The sequence below is a fragment of the Salvelinus alpinus genome, chromosome 16 (genome assembly GCF_045679555.1).
Source record: "Salvelinus alpinus chromosome 16, SLU_Salpinus.1, whole genome shotgun sequence".
NCBI classification, from domain to species: Eukaryota; Metazoa; Chordata; class Actinopteri; order Salmoniformes; family Salmonidae; genus Salvelinus; species Salvelinus alpinus.
Genome location: NC_092101.1, coordinates 45,703,749 through 45,724,476, shown reverse-complemented (window position 1 = coordinate 45,724,476; position 20,728 = coordinate 45,703,749). Strand labels below are relative to the sequence as shown.

Sequence of the window (20,728 nt, the reverse complement as noted above, 5' to 3'; positions counted from 1 at the left end):
AGGGCATGCGCGTGCACACACACACACACACACACACACACACAGAGAGCGAGAGACTGCAGATTCTCACATTTTTAGTACCGATTCCCAAAAAGTATTATTAAACGTTTAGAAATAAGCTACTTATAGGCCTAAACCTATTGTTACATGCGTTACCAATAACTCATCTCTAAATTAGTTGGCACACATTTGCTCACAGCGCAGGAAGAATGTTTCATTGTTGATTTTTGCCTAATCCCAGAAACAACTGGATAGCAGTTAGATTGAATAGGAGCCCTGCTTGTTAAGAGAGAGGCCAGATTCCATATGGAGAGCAGCAGTTCTCTTGTCAGAAGAAAAAGGTTGAACCCCGTCAGCATCCCTTCTCCTCTACACCCACAGCAAGATGAAGGGCCTTGTGACGCCTGCCTCTCCTTGTTCCTCATTTCTCCCTCTCTTTTCCTCCCCTCTCTCTTTCTTGGCCAGGGGTTAAACTACTGCACTCTAACCTCACTCTCTCTCCCCCCCACTCTCCCTCCCTCTCGCTCTCTTTTATCTTTAAGAGATTTATTTCACCGTATGTAGTGGTCCGGATTAGGGCCTCGGGCCTGTATGGCCTGGGGATAAAGACATTGTCTTAGCGGACGCTAAGTAACTGACTGTGGAGGTAGCGACCGGCCGGGAGGAAGCTGCCGCTACTTAACATCCACAATGGCCGATCGGGACGCAGGGGCCTGCTTCAGAGACCGTCTAGACTTTGAGCCACCTAGTCAAGGAACTGCAGGAGAAAATCCCATCAGCCACTGAAGTGAAAGTTAACTAAGGTAACCTGCTGTGAACCTGATGACGATGTCAAACCAACATATGGCCCCAAATGTCTATTGTTGGAACGAAGAGTTTTCTTCCTACTGAAGGAGTGAAGAGGTGAGAGGGGGTGATACGGGGGGACAGGGGGGGGGACAGGAGGGGAGTTAGGAGCCTAAAGAGGAATAACTGTGGTCTTGGCTTTACTTCTGGATCACTAGCCTTATTCTGTTCAGGAGGAGCCCTACCCCCCCGAAACTCACAATTAAAAAGGAGTAAGCAGATTAAGTAGCATCTTTCAACTGGCGCTGAATGAGAACACTCACAGACGTTTACAACGTGTTCCTCTCTCCCCTCTTTCCTCTCTCCGATCTCACACAGCCAATGGCATTACATTTCATGCTGACTTAGTAGGCAATGGGGCCAAGAAAGGAAAAACTTCTCACCGATGATATGGTCCTTAAATTTACTAGTGGTGATCGGTCACACTGTGTTAGTGGCTGGTTCGGTAAAAGTAGGGCCTTGGCCAATGTACTGTGTGTGTATCCTGAAAAAGCCTCTCTCAGCTGCACCCTTTTGGGGGAAAGCACCAAAGTTGGCATTCCTACTGAAGGTGCTTTATGGTCTGTGCAGACTCTGACTATACAGGCTACATATTTACAAGTAGGGCCTGGGAATTTTCCATTATACATCTGAGTCGAGACAGAGAGACAGAGAGACAGAGAGCGAGAGAGAAGTGCGTCTCCAGGCTAGTTGGGAAGCAACCCAATTTCACAGCTTCACGACTGAGCAGAGCAGCATATGGACGCAGGCGAGGCGAGCTCTGTGACAGGCTCCGCTCTGCGTTCGTATCACAACACTGGTGTTCCCAGTCAGCCTCCATACTGGTCCAACATTATGTCAAACACTGGCTACGCCTCAGCGAGTCAGCTAGCGCTGCCTTCCTCCACACTACGTGTTGGTGTACGGGGGCTATAAAAAGAATGCTTGCTGTCATTGATATCTCAAGTCATATGAACTGACTTCCTCTCTCTCCACAATCAAAGACTGTCTTTGACTCCTACATTGTGATATGAATTCTAAGTTCCAAGTATCAAACGTACAAGGACAACATTCTAGTTCTAGAATACAGACGATGGGTTAGTGATGCACCATATGGGTAAAAATCTAATTGCGAATTTATTTATTTTTTACCAAATACTGTGATTGCGATTTGACGTGCTGTACAGATCAAAATACTTGGGCGAACTGTTGGAATCATAGACATAGAAATAGAATGACTTATATTAAGACGCAAAGTGGAAAGCAGCATGTCCTTTTCTGGAACAACCATTTGACCTAACAGAACAGCATGCAAACTTAAAGTGAATCTAACAGCAAGGAGGAGTTACTGCGTTAATTGAGTTACAGGGTCGGAGCTATAAAAAGTAAACTACAAAAAAGAATGTTACACGCCTCTGAGATGCATTTCAAAATATTGCATATGGTATGGATATCTTGCAATGTGGATATTGTACATGTTAAGATTGCGATATCAATGTGAATGAGATTTTACTGTGCAGCCCTAGGTTCCAGATTATAGGCCTAACTAGATGCTTGTAGAACATTCTAGATGAAGAGTCTGTGCTCGGGGAGCATTCCACCTCAGGTCTGGGTGAAAAAGATGCATTGGAATGGAAATACTTCAGGTAATCACACATTTCTCCCCATATGGTGCAACCATCTGCCTCAGTTTAAAAACAGTACCTGTGAAAAACTAAAATACACATACAAAGATATGACGATTAGCCTACCACAGATAACCTGCTCAGAGGGGGAGTAGGTACAAGCTGTGCCTAACCACTGAACTAGGGACAGATACAAGTCACTGCCTTAATGGTTAAGGTTGGGGTGTTTTGGGGGGAGATGGGTAGATTAGGGGGAAAAGTCTACCTCGAGCCTTGAATTTTCTAGCCGTTTTGACAGCCCTCTATTCTCCCATCCATGGTGTAAAGGATGGATCTCCCTCCATGACATGTAGGGTAATCGCAGCCTAGAGTACTGTACATATGGCTGCTGATGATGACAGAGTAAAGCTTTGCCTTTGGCGTCTACACGACGGCGCCGTCATACTGTAGCAGGGATCTGACGTTCACACGAGAAGCATGTCAGACAGCTATCAATCTCTAGCGGAAAGACACCACCACCGCCGCCGCTGCTGCTGCAAGGGTTGAATGCAGGCACTAGGCAACATGATACTGTTGCTATGGAGAGGAGATGGACAAACTTGCAGTGTTTCTCTTTCTAATACCTTCTGTAGTAGAGAGATGGACTTCACTACTTAGCTTCAGTTGCACCACACCTCACTATTTTTTCAGTTCAAGTGAAAATGTTTCTCAGCTCTGGTTGATAGTGTAGGCTTCTTCCTGGAAAACACTAAACGTAAACTAAATGTATTTTGCAGGTTTTTTTTGTCATTAAAACTGTTTTCACTGAGGCTAGTCAGGCTACACTGAGCAGCACACACTCATTATTTAGTTATCCTGCCTCAGTCAGCATCAACAACATTGATTCAAGTAAACAAAACTATGAGTAAGAGATGACTTGGTCCTACCACGACACAAGGACCTGAGGGAGAATTGACTTGGTATAACACGACACAAGGACCTGAGGGAGAATTGACTTGGTATAACACGACACAAGGACCTGAGGGAGAATTGACTTGGTATAACACGACACAAGGACCTGAGGGAGAGATGACTTGGTATAACACGACACAAGGACCTGAGGGAGAATTGACTTGGTATAACACGACACAAGGACCTGAGGGAGAGATGACTTGGTCCTACCACGACACAAGGACCTGAGGGAGAATTGACTTGGTCCTACCACGACACAAGGACCTGAGGGAGAATTGACTTGGTCCTACCACGACACAAGGACCTGAGGGAGAATTGACTTGGTCCTACCACGACACAAGGACCTGAGGGAGAATTGACTTGGTCCTACCACGACACAAGGACCTTAGGGAGAATTGACTTGGCCTACAATGACACAAGGACCTGAGGGAGAGATGACTTGGCCATGGTTGAATGCAGCCAACCAGTGTATTCACTAGCCTATTTCACAACACCTCAGCTCTAAATCAGTTAGCCTCGTCGCGTTGCGGTCATCACAGCAGTCTTCTCTACTAGCCAGTAACTGAGAAACTACATAACAGTTTTCTTCCCTTACCTTGAAAACTAGATCAATGTCTTGAGGGATTATGACAATGAAGGAAGAGGTAAATGGGGAGGTGGATCTGAACACACACTAGCGTAAACAATGACAACATTGCATATATGCTAATTCCCTATGATACTCAGAGAAACAGAACACCCCTGGACCAATCAGTTGAGAGAATGACGCAACATGTGTGATCACAATTTAGTCACATGATGCGTGATGACAAATAGCACGGCTCGTCCCTCACAATGACAACCGTTGGCTGTGACCTACATGCTGTGGTGAAAAATGGGCTGCATCCCAAATAAGGGGCGATAGACCCCATCTAAACGACAGCATATTCCCAGTAAACATATGTACCCAGGACGTCTGTGTAAACGTGAGGGTTGCTGGCTGGCAGAGGAACAGTACAGTCCCCAGAGGAGATACTGTATGGAGTGGTTAAATAGATGCCAGACTGAAAAGGCTATTTTCACATGGCATGGTTTTGATTCAATATTTATGATGGGGCACTTGATTATTTCTAATATAATATATACTCGGGGAACAAACAGAACAGAAAACCAGAAAATAATATTTTTTAGAGGAACAGAATTAGAACCGAGAATGAAAGTGATCTATATTGTTCCGTAACAGAACCATTATTTTTAAAAGTCCTCACTGTCACTCAGAAACGTATTCCAGTGTCTGCCTGCCTGCTGTCTGCCCACCTGCTGTCTGCCCGCCTGCTGTCCGCCCGCCTGCTGTCCGTCTGCCTGCCTGCTGTCCGTCTGCCTGCCTGTCTGTCCGTCTGCCTGCCTGTCTGTCCGCCTGCCTGCCTGTCTGTCCGCCTGCCTGCTGTCCGTCTGCCTGCCTGTCTGTCCGTCCGCCTGCCTGTCTGCCCGCCTGTCTGTCTGCCCGCCTGCCCGCCTGTCTGTCTGTCTGCCTGCCCGCCTGCTGTCTGCCTGCCTGGCCGCCCGCCTGCTGTCTGCCTGCCCGCCTGCTGTCTGCCTGCCCGCCTGTCTGCTGAAAATCTTTGCTACTGTGTGTGTAGGCTACCTGCCCCTCCTCCTCCCTCTGAAGCATAGTCCTACTGACGTTGCAAACGTGCTTCAGAAATGAGGGAGAGAGATTTCTTATTCGAGAAGAATGGATGAACTTTTTCAATGCTAGTTAAGGATACTATAGTTATCACGTTTCACATTGGATTTATTAACTACAAAAAGGTATTTTTTATTTTGGTGCCGCTATGCACACACAAGCTTGTTAGCCAGCTCGCTAGGAAAGATTTGAATGGAGAAAACTGACCTGAGAGCAGCACTCCCTTTCTTTCGATCCCATCAATATCAACACGTCTCAACGGCACCGACCGTTCTCTCTGTGTGGTGTTCTGGGAAACGCATGTTACATCTTCGGCAGTTGTAGGAAAGACGCATCGTTAAATACACTCGTAGGCCTAAATTCCATCACTATGGGGAAACAGGGTCCTGCTCTACCCGCACTGATTAGTGAAAACATTTCAGAGGTTTAAAAAAATAACAGAAATTAACGATATAAAACAGAACGAAAAATAATGTTTCTTTTCAGAATTATACAATTGGAAAATCATTTTGGTTCCAACCCCTGAAAATAATAATGCCACTTAACAGACGCTTATTAAAGATGTTTTTTTGTGGGGGGGGGGGAGACTGAAAAACAGCTTTTATCTTAAGGTCATCAGACTGTTAAATAGCCATCACTAGCCGGCTACCACCCGGTTACTCAAACCTCCACCTTAGAGGCTGCTGCCCTATATACATAGAATCACTGGTAACTTTAATAAGGGAACACTAGTCACTTTAATAATGTTTTAATAATGTTTACATACTGCTTTACTCATCTCATAGGTATATACTGTATTCTATTCTACTGTATTTTAGTCAATGCCACTCCAATATTGCTCAATCTAATATTTATATTTCTTAATTACATTATTTTAATATTAGATATGTGTGTATCGTAGTGAATAATTGTTAGATACTACTGCACTGTTGGAGCTAGGAACACAAGCATTTCGTTACACCCGCAATAACATCTGCTAAATATGTGTATGTGAACAATGACATTTGATTTGTCCCATGCGTGCCTATATTTTACATATTGGTGACCCCGGGAATGGAAGCCACTATCCTGCTGTTGCCAAAGAGCTACCAACTGAACCATACAGACCCACAATACATGACCAGAGTTTCTTAGACATTAATAACGCAAATGAACAAGAGGAGAAAGATTCTTGGCTGCGTTTACACAGGCACCCCAATTCAGATTTTTTTTTAAATTCTTCCCACTTATTGGTCTTTTGACCAATCAGATCCACTCTGAAAAATATCTGATGTGAAAAGATCTGATGTGATTGGTCAAAAGAGCAATTAGTGGGGAAGAAAAGTGGGGATAGTGTTATCTAACATGCTAAGTAGTTGCAAAGCTTTAGCTAAAATGCTAAAGTTGTCCGTGATGAGATTTGAACACACAACCTTTGGGTTGCAAGGCGATATACGCCCACCCAGCCACCCTACTTTTGTTTTGCCTTAAGTAACCTTCTGTTTTATGTAACCATACCAAACGTAACATATCATACTAATTTGAGTGTCCCGGATAAACGTTTACTTTGTTACGTCTAGTCTATGAGACCAGGCTGGCACAGACATCGGCTTCGCCGAGCCGAGTTCTGCTAGGAGCGAGCCCAACCTAGTATGCTGCAGCCTTTAGGCTGTTTCAAGTTGCTGAAGAAGTTTCAATATGACAAGTAGTAGTCATACATCGACAACCCCTAACAGCAGACTCAACACAAAACCCTGTCAGTCAACTGAAAAAAAATGTTTGTGATATAGAGAAAGAACAATATTCTCCAACACTACATTTACACATTAAATTCTGTTCATTCGTAAAGTAGACCACATCAGCACTACCTTCAGTACTCTCTTCATAACAGCCAACCAGTCATTGTTCTTTAGACAGGAAGGATTATAGGTGGAGGAAACGCTGGTTTAAAAACAGCCATCTGCGGCTGACCAGTTACACATACTTCCTGGTTATCGATTCTCCACCAACACAACCCAACATGTCAACAAAGAGCTTTTCAAATTATTGCATATTCAACTGGTCTTGTACCAGCAACGTAATGAAATAAAGCAGCGTAATGGAAATGCATTGGAGTTGTGGTAATAATTAGCCTAGGCCTAATAAAGGAACCCCTTTTATTTCAATTCCATTTTCACTACAAGAAAATGTACACTTCCCCTAACCTCCAAATTCATGTGTTAGTTGGTTTTAAGGTGAGAAATGATCTGAACATCCTCACTGGGCTGATTGACGGGATAAAATGAGGATGAGAGAGAGAGAGGGATGAGGCAATGGGACTCGTGTGAATCTCCATCCATCAAAATCATCATATTAATTATTGATCAGGTCCCTACGCATCCCTCTTTCAGAAAAGGGATGAAGAACCACTATTTATAGCTGCAGAGCACCCTGCCTAGAAGTCTTTCCATGTTCTCCCAGACTGGCACCATTACTGCATTCAAATGAGCCTTCTGCATCTTTATCTCCCAGCCAGCCAGCCAGCCAGCCAGCCAGCCAGCCAGCCAGCCAGCCAGCCAGCCAGACACACACAGACACACACAGACACGATTTCCAGTAATTCATCAGTGGGAGGTAAAAACACAGCCAACGACTACCACAGTATGCCACCTCTCAGGATGACATACCACTGCCATCAGCAAATCCCTGTTCATCTCTTCTCCCTACCACTCTCTGTCACTAGCCCTACCACTGTGTCCCTCTCTTAGGGAAGGGCAGAGCAGGCTAGTCCACTGCTGTCCTGAGGGAGGTGGACGAGGGTCATACCACCTGAACGTCCCAGTGACCTCTCTATCTACCCCTGTAGGGACTGTCTGTCCCCTTCACTACAATTCATCTTCAGAGAGAGAGAGCAAGAGAGAGTAAGCAGCAGGAGGGGGACAACAAGAGAGGAAACCCCAGAGACACACAGAGAAAACAGAGGATAACCAGAAACTAGTTTCTCTTCAGTTGCCAGACACATAGCTCCGAGATCGGCAAGACAGACAGCTGCAGGGTTGCCAAGCAGCCAGGGGCCTATCCCTCGGTGCCCAGTAATGTCCACCCTGCGGTTTGCCTCTCTACAGTACAACAGAGCAGGACCCAGAGACCAGCAGGACCCTCTTGACCAGCAGGACCCTCTTGACCAGCAGGACCCTCTTGACCAGCAGGACCCTCTTGACCAGCAGGACCCAGAGACCCGCAGGACCCAGAGACCCGCAGGACCCAGAGACCCGCAGGACCCAGAGACCCGCAGGACCCAGAGACCCGCAGGACCCAGAGACCCGCAGGACCCAGAGACCAGCAGGACCCAGAGACCAGCAGGACCCAGAGACCAGCAGGACCCTGAACAACTGAACAACACAGACAAAGAGCAAGGCAAACAGAATGAGATGCAGACGACTGCTCAGAGTTTGACAATCAGTGATAACATAACGTGCAGTCATACAGGGTGTAGAAGGGGACTTCTCATGAGGTCATTACATTTCATAGCAGGGAAGTTATGAAGTTCTGATCAGACTCCATCAGTTTAACAAGAAAAAAACACAAGCTAGATTATATTTTGCCCTCTACATGGAAGATAATTTAACAGAAAGGAGAGTGTGAGAGGAAGAGAGTCAGAAAGAAAGAACAAGAGAGAGAAAGAAACGGGTGTGAGATCCAGGGGTTCTCCAGGAGTGTGTGTGTGTGTGTGTGTGTGTGTGTGTGTGTGTGTGTGTGTGTGTGTGTGTGTGTGTGTGTGTGTGTGTGTGTGTGTGAGTGAGAGAGAGAGAGAGAAAAGTGTGGCCTCTTTAATAACCAATCAACACCCTCCTTGTTACCGTGGCATCTGCTGCTCCTCCAATGGCCTCCTGCCTGGGTGTGAGCCCGCCGCAACCTCACCAAGCGGCCAACAGCCAATCAAAACGCAGAACAACCACGCGGGAGGTCAAGGACCAAAAGTGTCATTTTTGCAGAATGTCACCGTTCAACCTTTTCTAAAAGTTCTACCATGCGGGCGTTTTGCAGGGTGAATACGCCGGAAGAGCGGAGGTGGGAAGAGTGGAGGGGAGGGCGGAGAAAAGAGAAAGATGCATATTATCTGTGGAGAGTAATAATATCACAGCAGTGTTTGAGGGTGTGATACAGGAGGAGGGAGGAAGGGAGCAGGGAGGAGGGGGAGGGAGGAGGACAGGGAGAAGGGAGGCAGCAGGGAGAGGGTGGAGGGAGCAGAGGGAGGGAGGAGGGGAGCAGGGAGGCAGCAGGGAGAGGGGGGAGGGTGGAGGGAGCAGAGGGAGGGCGGAGGGGAGCATTGAGCAGGGAGGAGGGGGAAAAGGGAGGGAGGAGAAGAAGGGAGGCAGGGAGGAGTAGGGCAGGAGGCAGGGAGGTGGGAGAAAGGGAGGCAGGGAGGAGAGAGGCAGGTAGGCAGGGAAGAGGGAGGAGGCAGCCAGGAAGGCAGGGAGCCACGCAGCCAGCTAACTAGCTGGCAGGAGGTGACCTTCTGAGACCTCGGGGTCACGCTGAGAGAATGTTCTGTGGAATAAGAACAAAAGCTGTGATTCATAATTGGTGCATGGTACGAGTGAAGTTAGGAGGGCATCTGAATCAAACGCCACACTGTTATTACGGCTGTCTGGTTCCTCAGCTCAAGTCTATGGAGGATAGAAAGAGCACATCAACATCGATCCAGCCACCAATCTAATCACCTCAAGTAGCGCAATTCAGTGTTAACTTCAGTATTACCAGTGAAGGACCATCTGAGGCACATGAATTTTGGTCAATAATTCATTGGAACAAGACACATTACTTGATAGGACACGACTGTTTCAGTTCCACCGCCTCACACAGGAACCAACAATCCATAAATGGAATCCATGACTGATAAAGCCATTGACTGGTGTTGTGTTTCTGTCACAACAGCAAATCGTTCAACTAATTGCAGCATGAGTGCAGTTGCGAAATTAATATGCTGATCTACTAACTTTATAGCTTTGTTAGCGGTAGCGAGCGGCTGGAGCGAGCGGCAAGGACAGGTAGCATCTGTCCCCACCTACTGCCGTTAGTTGGCACCGCTCCGCTAGCAACATCTGCTAGCTTTGGCTGGGCCCTGGAAAACGCATCAATATGGCTTCATGTAGCAGAGCGCTAGCTAGCATGCCAGTCACGCTCTCTGGGAGCCGACGGTAGCTAGCTCAGCTCACTGCCTGCCTGCTTGGCCATGGGCATCCACGGTGGTCTGAGCCAAGAGAACTGAGCAGGGCAGAGAGGGTAGCTCTCTGTAGGCCTGCTGGGGAAAGCAAAGGAATCATCAACTACGTCATAGAAAGAATTTGGCCAGGTTTGGCTAACTTCTATAGCTAAGGCTTGACCCAAAATCTCTGCTTCAATCTGAGCATAAAGTTCTTCTGCCCAAAATGACACATTTGAGTTGTAGGCTAATTCAAATTCTCTTGCATGCAAAAGTTGCCCACCTTTTAATTTACCTGAATGTTGAGCCCTGATGACAACTCTATGGAATCACAAACAACATTTGTGTCTCCACAGTTGTAATCATTATAAAGAATGGGTTAGTGAATCCTTGTAAATAATTGCCTAAGCTAATGTCTCTAGGCTAGTCCATGAACAATCAACAGGATGTCACTATCCTAAAAGCTGTTGATGACATGCTCAGACACATTTCAGTGTCATGCTCATTGTTCAATTCAATCTCTATGGGACAAAACTTTAGAGGATATCACATTCATTCTTACAAAGTTTACATTCATTTTACATTAATTCTTGCATTGTAAGAGTGAAACCACTCAACACTGTGGCATTGCTCCCCTAAGTGTAATAGCATTACATTGTATAACCCTAAATGTATATAGCATTACATTGTATAACCCTAAATGTATATAGCATTACATTGTATAACCCTAAATGTATATAACATTACATTGTATAACCCTAAATGTATATAACATTACATACTGTAGGCTACTCCGTGTACATATTGTAGGCTACTCCGTGTACATATTGTAGGCTACTCCGTGTACATACTGTAGGCTACTCCGTGTACATACTGTAGGCTACTCCGTGTACATATTGTAGGCTACTCCGTGTACATATTGTAGGCTACTCCGTGTACATATTTTAGGCTACTCCGTGTACATATTGTAGGCTCCGTGTACATATTGTAGGCTACTCCGTGTACATATTGTAGGCTACTCCGTGTACATATTGTAGGCTACTACGTGTACATATTGTAGACTACTACGTGTACATATTGTAGACTACTCCGGGTCCATATTGTAGGCTACTCCGTGTACATATTGTAGGCTACTCCGTGTACATACTGTAGGCTACTCCGTGTACATATTTTAGGCTACTCCGTGTACATATTGTAGGCTACTCCGTGTACATATTGTAGGCTACTCCGTGTACATAATGTAGGCTACTCCGTGTACATATTGTAGGCTACTCCGGGTCCATATTGTAGGCTACTCCGTGTACATATTGTAGGCTACTACGTGTACATATTGTAGACTACTCCGGGTCCATATTGTAGGCTACTCCGTGTACATATTGTAGGCTACTCCGTGTACATATTGTAGGCTACTCCGTGTACATACTGTAGGCTACTCCGTGTACATACTGTAGGCTACTCCGTGTACATACTGTAGGCTACTCCGTGTACATATTGTAGGCTACTACGTGTACATATTGTAGACTACTCCGTGTACATATTGTAGACTACTCCGGGTCCATATTGTAGGCTACTCCGTGTCCATATTGTAGGCTACTCCGTGTACATATTGTAGGCTACTCCGTGTACATATTGTAGGCTACTCCGTGTACATATTGTAGGCTACTCCGTGTACATACTGTAGGCTACTCCGTGTACATATTTTAGGCTACTCCGTGTACATATTGTAGGCTACTCGGTGTACATATTGTAGGCTACTCCGTGTACATATTGTAGGCTACTACGTGTACATATTGTAGGCTACTACGTGTACATATTGTAGGCTACTCCGGGTCCATATTGTAGGCTACTATTTATTTTTAGACAGGTCTAAAGAAACATGATATGAAGAAAATGTAGTCTATTTCAGAAGAACAGAACAGCATACTCTGAGTTGTCCTTATGTTAGTTAGGTCCTGATCTGGCTATGCCATACGTCTTTGGGCTACACTAGTTCATTTAGCAGACAAGATTTGCGTAGAATTCTGTGGCATTATTTTAGAGTATGAAGAACACAATTGAACAAAGCTGAATTAAACAGAAATTATATTTTCTCCAAACTATTTGAGGGAGTGCGCACATGTGGCAATTCTGTGTTGAGCGGTTGGTTAACAATGAAATAGGTACTCCTATATGCTTAATTTAGAGTTATTAATGTAACTTTAGTTGTTCGACAAACGTTGGGCTATATGTTTAGATTTTTTATTACATTGTAAAGCTGCATGATGCGACTCTAATGATGATTTGAAAATAGTCACGTGAAAGGCATGAGCTCTGCTTTGTTTACTTGCGCAGGCTGTACACACTTCATCAGTCTCCGTTGTGCCCTTGGCCTGGGGTGCTGTGCTGTGCCTTTATCCCTGAGTGCTGCACGCTCCTAAGCACCTCTCAATCACATGTCTCTTCATCACGTGATCGTGTCTTTCTCACAGGCTACAAGTGAAGACCGACACATCGGGGACGCAACTGCACGCGTCCTTATCCAATTCTGAGGTGCATACTGAGGTGCAGATATTGGAAGAACTGTCCACATTTACTTTTCATCAGCCAACAAATCAAATCAAATTTTATTTGACACGTGTCAAATATAACAGATGTAGCCCTTACAGTGAAATGCTTACTTACAAGCCCTTAACCAACAACGCTTTAAGAAGTTAAGAAAAATTTGTTAATAAGTCTTTCGTAAAAAATAGAACATAAAAGTAACAAATAATTAAACAGCAGCAGTAAAATAACAAGCAAGGTTATATACAGCAGATATCGGTACAGAGTCAATGTGCGGGGGCACCGGTTAGTTGAGGTCATTGAGGTAATATGTACATGTAGGTAGAGTTAAAGTGACTATGTATAGATAATAACAGAGAGTAGCAGCAGCATAAAAGAGGGGTCTGGGTAGCCCTTTGAAAAGCTGATGAGTAGGCCTAACAAACAGTCATTTCTACTGTCCACCATAGTACAAATGTTGACCATAGTACAAATGTTGATATTCTGCAGGAGAAATAAATATTCCAAACATAGTCTGGGACAGTTGTGGGATGCGATAGATCCCAAATTAATACAACTATTAGCATCAAAAAAATATGTTTTTACGCAATGGGGCTGATGCAACAGATCAGAACGTTGAGCTTAAAAATGTTGATAAACTATGAGGCTATTTCTTCACATTATAAGTGCAGCAATACGCACACAGCAGCAGGCTATAAGCTGAATGTTCCATTAGCGGGAAAAGTGACCGCAAATGCAATTATGCATGTAATGCTTTTATTATAAAAGGTCCATTTTTATGGTGAAAATTATTTTCCCCAAACTTCCCTGAAACTCATGCGCTGCTTAGGTATGCCAGTTAGGCTCTACACCCCTTGTAAAGCAGATTAATGCGCTTAATTTTAAGATGTTATTTGGCCACTTGAGGTGTGATACTAACCTTATCAAAACAGATAGGCCTATGGGCAAAGCTACATGAGGTGTGTGACCATGATTTTAAAAAGTGGTGAGAAAAAAAAAGGCATTGTTTCTTATGCTGGGCATCATTCACAAGTGATAGGCTAATATCGTCACCCATCAGACTATTCTATATTTAATCTTGTCTTTACGTACACTAAATAACATGTGTGAAATTTGTTTTGATTTAAAATGGACCATTATCATGCACCTGTCTCGAATAAAAATACATGTCATCTATGCACTTAAATAGCAAACGGAGGACGCTTTTCCCCGTGGTTCATTTTCATGCCAGCCAGGTAGGCTATACTCCTGTTGTAAATATAAGGTAAGTGCTAAATATTCGGAAATTTGGGAAATAAATATAGTAGGCCTAAACTATAGAAAGCTGATGGAATCCTTCTCTTTTTTAAGAAAGAGGACAATTGTGTTTTCGCGCAACTGCATAGCCTATAGAAATGTTGAGCAACATGAGCTCTCATGAAGTGTTTGATTTGATTTTCTATTGTATTTGCATTAATGTCAGAGTGGTTAGAGGGACAATAGAGCCCTGAGTACCAGGTCATTAGGACCTGATGGACGGACAATAGAGCCCTGAGTACCAGGCCATTAGGACCTGATGGAGGGACAATAGAGCTCTGAGTACCAGGCCATTGGGACAATAGAGCCCTGAGTACCAGACCATTAGCACCTGATGGAGGGACAATAGAGCCCTGAGTACCAGACCATTAGGACCTGATGGAGGGACAATAGAGCCCTGAGTACCTGACCATTAGGACCTGATGGAGGGACAATAGAGCCCTGAGTACCGGGTCATTAGGACCTGATGGAGGGACAATAGAGCCCTGAGTACCAGGCCATTAGGACCTGAAGGAGGGACAATAGAGCCCTGAGTACCAGGTCATTAGGACCTGATGGAGGGACAATAGAGTCCTGAGTACCAGGTCATTAGGACCTGATGGAGGGACAATAGAGCCCTGAGTACCAGACCATTAGGACCTGATGGAGGGACAATAGAGCCCTGAGTACCAGACCATTAGGACCTGATGGAGGGACAATAGAGCCCTGAGTACCAGACCATTAGGACCTGATGGAGGGACAAAAGAGCCCTGAGTACCATGCCATGAGCAAGTTTGGTAGACTACTAATGACCATCAGCAGCATCAGATCTTGGAGAAGCCTAGTTACCGTGACTAAATAGTTACGTGGAATTTAACTGTCTTCATGACTCGTGACCGCCGGTGTGGCGGTAATAACCCTACTCGTGTTTAGACTAGACCAACGGCAACATACACCGTGTGTTTAGTGATGGTTAGGCTATAGCCTCATCAACAATTGAACCCCCCCCACCCCCACACACACCCACCCTTTTGGCCAAAATGTCAGCTCAATCAATGTGAAACCTGCATCAGATCAAACCCACTGTTCTGAAGTTGGCCGTCTCCCACTCTAGCCTAGTGACGCTACTATAAATGGAAGGTGTTAAGGGATGGCGTTGACACATGAGCCTACAACAGAGAACAGACACAGTTGTAGGAAGGTGTGAAATATCTAGTCTGCTTAAAAACAGGCTGGTAACCACTGTGATGATATACTGTATCTGACTTCAAAGACTACTTCAGTCCAATCGTTCTCCTCTCCCTGCCATAGAAAAAGGCCAAGGCAGGGAGTTCCCCTGTGTTAACATACATGCAGAGTAGGCAATGGTAGGCAGCAGTGCATTTAGTAGCCTACTCTGTCAGGATGTGGTGAGGGTAACCGATGTTGAGAGAAAAATGGTACACACCTCGGCCTACCTATAGACAGCCTCCTGTCAATCTTTAAGGGTAAGGCTATTATATAGGCCAGTGGCGAAGATGCACTCACTGAGCCGGTCTCTCAACTAGGGCGCTCTCTAAACACCAGCCATTTGAGAGCGCAAATTTTTTTCTCTCGAATTATAAATGTTTGTTTGTTTTTCATCAAGATATTGAAGATAAAACTTAATTTCTGTTCAATCTATATTCCATATTCTAATTCGCTAGTGTCACACCACTTCATTCCCTTAATGTTTATTGTAACATTGTAGAGACATTTCGGTTTCATTTTTGTACGATACATTGTTGCATTTCATTTACCATTTCCTTCCCTCTGAGTGGGCGAGATGTTCATTTTACTCACAAGATAATTTTATTTCCCACAAAAGTGTTTGTTTGCTGTTTTGTTCTTGGAGCTCCTCGGTGTCAAATGGTTGTTACCTCTTCAAGTTATGAGCGCATGGGCGTTCCACTAGTTCATACATGGCCTTCCTGTCAGGACGCCAATAACCTACTATAATAAATGAGTTGACTTTGAATTAATGAACGGGTCCTTTCTGAGCGGGTTCTGATTATGACTACTATTATACAATGTAATTAAAGATTTAGGAATATGCCTTTTACATTGAATAACAGTTATGTGGTTTAATTGTCATTTTGACAGTGGTATGTCCCAGGGAGGGGATAAAAGAATATAGGCCTTAAAAAAGTTCCAACGCAACCATTTTTATCTCAATATCAAATAATTTCTGGGTAACAATTAAGTACCTTACTGAAAACTGAAAACTAGCTGTTATGGTCAGAGAGATTTGGAACTCTTTCTTGTCTATTAACTAATTTACCACCTGGTGATGTCACCAAGCAGGCCAAAACGCCATCTCACCTTAACCAGGATGAAATTTCAGGCAGTCTTTTCAAACAGCTTTTACACAAAAAGGGCATGATCATAATTGTCACAATTTCACAGTATTATTCCATCCTCATAGTGTGAAAAAACGTATAAAAACACAGGAAAAAGCACATTTGACTGCACCAGGACTTTAAGCGCCTGTTTCATGTTTCTTTGGCAGTTTGATCTTGGTAATTTTGAGGGGAGGCTGAAACGAGGGTGCAACAAGAGTCTTGATGGAATACAGAGGTTTGCTGCATCCTGAACCGTCCCTGTATCCTACATCCTGAACCGTCCCTGTAACCTACATCCGGAACCTCCCCTGTATCCTACATCCGGAACCTCCCCTGTATCCTACATCCGGAACCTTCCCTGTATCCTACATCCGGAACCTTCCCTGTATCCTACATCCGGAACCTTCCCTGTATCCTACATCCGGAACCTTCCCTGTATCCTACATCCGGAACCTTCCCTGTATCCTACATCCTGAAGCTCCCATGTATCCTACATCCTGAAGCTCCCCTGTATCCTACATCCTGAACCTTCCCTGTATCCTACATCCTGAACCTTCCCTGTATCCTACATCCTGAACCTTCCCTGTATCCTACATCCTGAACCTTCCCTGTATCCTACATCCTGAACCTTCCCTGTATCCTACATCCTGAACCTTCCCTGTATCCTACATCCTGAACCTTCCCTGTATCCTACATCCTGAACCTTCCCTGTATCCTACATCCTGAACCTTCCCTGTATCCTACATCCTGAACCTTCCCTGTATCCTACATCCTGAACCTTCCCTGTATCCTACACCCTGAACCTTCCCTGTATCCTACATCCTGAACCTTCCCTGTATCCTACATCCTGAACCTTCCCTGTATCCTACATCCTGAACCTTCCCTGTATCCTACATCCTGAACCTTCCCTGTATCCTACATCCTGAACCTTCCCTGTATCCTACATCCTGAACCTTCCCTGTATCCTACATCCTGAAGCTCCCTATATCCTACATCCTGAAGCTCCTGAAACATTTCAGCCCTTATAACTGCTACAAGGTTCCTAATTTACCAGGCCCACGAGAAACACCTCAACATATTTAAGGTAGGTGGTTGGTGTGGACGATGAAGAGTACAAAAGCACCGACAGTCTGTTTAATGTAGGGTAGAGGTCTATCAATTGTAAGGGGAAAATGTTAGGCCCACACATAACATTCTATTTTAATGTTCGTCATTTTCACAGCTCACACCAAGGCATACATGACTGTAAATAATAATCCCCACTCAAACCTTCCATGATATAGTTAACACACTTAAGTGAATCTTCTATCATTATGAACTATGGAAAGGTGAAACTAGAACGAAACGTGGAAAGGTGAAACTAGACCCACTTCTCTATTTAGTCTATTAGTTCAAACATTTCCGTTTATGATGAACTCATTGGAAATCAAATCTATATCCCCAAAAATGTACTTGCAAGATGCTTTTGGCAGAGTACCGAATGTATGTACTGTAGAGCTACAGGGCTGGGAGTGTACCTCATGCTACAGGGCTGGGAGTGTACCTCATGCTACAGGGCTGGGAGTTTACCTCATGCTACAGGACTGGGAGTTTACCTCATGCTACAGGGCTGGGAGTGTACCTCATGCTACAGGGCTGGGAGTGTACCTCATGCTACAGGGCTGGGAGTTTACCTCATGCTACAGGGCTGGGAGTTTACCTCATGCTACAGGGCTGGGAGTTTACCTCATGCTACAGGACTGGGAGTGTACCTCATGCTACAGGACTGGGAGTGTACCTCATGCTACAGGACTGGGAGTGTACCTCATGCTACAGGGCTGGGAGTGTACCTCATGCTACAGGGCTGGGAGTTTACCTCATGCTACAGGGCTGGGAGTTTACCTCATGCTACAGGGCTGGGAGTGTACCTCATGCTACAGGGCTGGGAGTGTACCTCATGCTACAGGACTGGGAGTGTACCTCACGCTACAGGACTGGGAGTGTACCTCACGCTACAGGGCTGGGAGTTTACCTCATGCTACAGGGCTGGGAGTTTACCTCATGCTACAGGGCTGGGAGTGTACCTCATGCTACAGGGCTGGGAGTGTACCTCATGCTACAGGGCTGGGAGTGTACCTCATGCTACAGGGCTGGGAGTGTACCTCATGCTACAGGGCTGGGAGTGTACCTCATGCTACAGGGCTGGGAGTGTACCTCATGCTACAGGGCTGGGAGTGTACCTCATGCTACAGGGCTGGGAGCTACATGGCTGGGAGTGTACCTAACGCTACAGGGCTGGGAGTGTACCTAACGCTACGGGCTGGGAGTGTACCTAACGCTACGGGGCTGGGAGTGTACCTAATGCTACAGGGCTGGGAGTGTACCTAATGCTACAGTACTGGGAGCTACATGTCTGGGAGTGTACCTAATGCTACAGGGCTGGGAGTGTACCTAATGCTACGGGGCTGGGAGTGTACCTAATGCTACAGGGCTGGGAGTGTACCTAACGCTACGGGGCTGGGAGTGTACCTAACGCTACAGGGCTGGGAGTGTACCTAACGCTACATGGCTGGGAGTGTACCTAATGCTACAGGGCTGGGAGTGTACCTAACGCTACAGGGCTGGGAGTGTACCTAATGCTACAGGGCTGGGAGTGTACCTAATGCTACAGGGCTGGGAGTGTACCTAATGCTACAGGGCTGGGAGTGTACCTAATGCTACAGGGCTGGGAGTGTACCTAATGCTACAGGGCTGGGAGTGTACCTAATGCTACAGGGCTGGGAGTGTACCTAATGCTACAGGGCTGGGAGTGTACCTAATGCTACAGGGCTGGGAGTGTACCTAATGCTACAGGGCTGGGAGTGTACCTAATGCTACAGGGCTGGGAGTGTACCTAATGCTACAGGGCTGGGAGTGTACCTAATGCTACAGGGCTGGGAGTGTACCTAATGCTACAGGGCTGGGAGTGTACCTAATGCTACATGTCTGGGAGTGTACCTAATGCTAAAGGGCTGGGAGTGTACCTAATGCTACAGTACTGGGAGCTACATGTCTGGGAGTGTACCTAACGCTACAGTACTGGGAGCTACATGTCTGGGAGTGTACCTAATGCTACAGGGCTGGGAGTGTACCTAATGCTAAAGGGCTGGGAGTGTACCTAATGCTACAGTACTGGGAGCTACATGTCTGGGAGTGTACCTAACGCTACAGTACTGGGAGCTACATGTCTGGGAGTGTACCTAACGCTACAGTACTGGGAGCTACATGTCTGGGAGTGTACCTAACGCTACAGTACTGGGAGCTACATGTCTGGGAGTGTACCTAATGCTACAGGACTGGGAGCTACCTAATGCTTGAACTGTAGAGCAACAGGGCTGGGTTGTGGTGAGTGATAGAGGAGGTTTCACACAGATAGGCCAAAGCCTGTCCAATATGACTCAGAAAGAACACTATCTGATACCACACACACACCCCCCCTGCATCCTCCCACCCACACACACACACACACACAACATCATCAGGAACCGAGTCAACAGCACACACTGGAGCTTAGCATTACCATAGGAACGTAGTAGATCTATTCAGGCCTACTGTAAGTACACGTCACAAGTTCCCACACGATCCATCAATCTGAATTATATCTTAACACAAGACAATCTACCCTATTTCATTCTTAACCAGCAGTGTATAAGAAACATATCACTCCACACACCCCATAGACTAGAACCCAGGCCAATTTTAAAGGAAAAGGGAAATGGATAAAAATTGCACGGAGTGGTTGATTCCCTGTTTCGATATCTGAAACCCATTTCTCTAAAACAACCTGTCAAAAACCACAAGATTCAATATACAGCAAATAATGATCTCTCTGGGTCTCCTGTGAGCATAACAACCTCTCCCAATGGCCATCCATCCACATCATAACCCACTTCCTGTACCCGACAACTATCCTGTCCAATAAAGAGACAGTATTCGGTTGTAGCAGTACACTTATCCAATGAGGAACCGGCATTTGGTTGTTCCATGGGAGCTGAGGGCACTGTAATGAAGCAGTGAGCTCCTGAGAGCCTAGCTCCGGATATGAGTCTGACCCTGGATCAATGACAGGGAAGCCAGTTATTACACTACAGGCCCAAGGTTTATGAGTTTGGTTTTAAATCTAATATCAGCATTACGTCCAAGGATCATTTCCCCTCCTTATTCTGGTCAGTTCAGCAGCTGCACTATTGAATCATCCACATAACACCTATTTAATTCACGTCAGGACTGAGGGGGAAAACGACAAAGCTGGCGTAATATGTACAACAAGACTTTTTACATGATATTCGACTTAAGGGTGGAC

General features: G+C 45.4%; 1 protein-coding gene across 2 annotated transcripts in view; it reads right to left on the bottom strand.

The window, feature by feature from the left end:
* Positions 1-20,728, bottom strand: part of LOC139541585 (DENN domain-containing protein 1B-like) — a 217,083-nt gene that overhangs the window by 194,646 nt on the left and 1,709 nt on the right. The window lies entirely within an intron of this gene.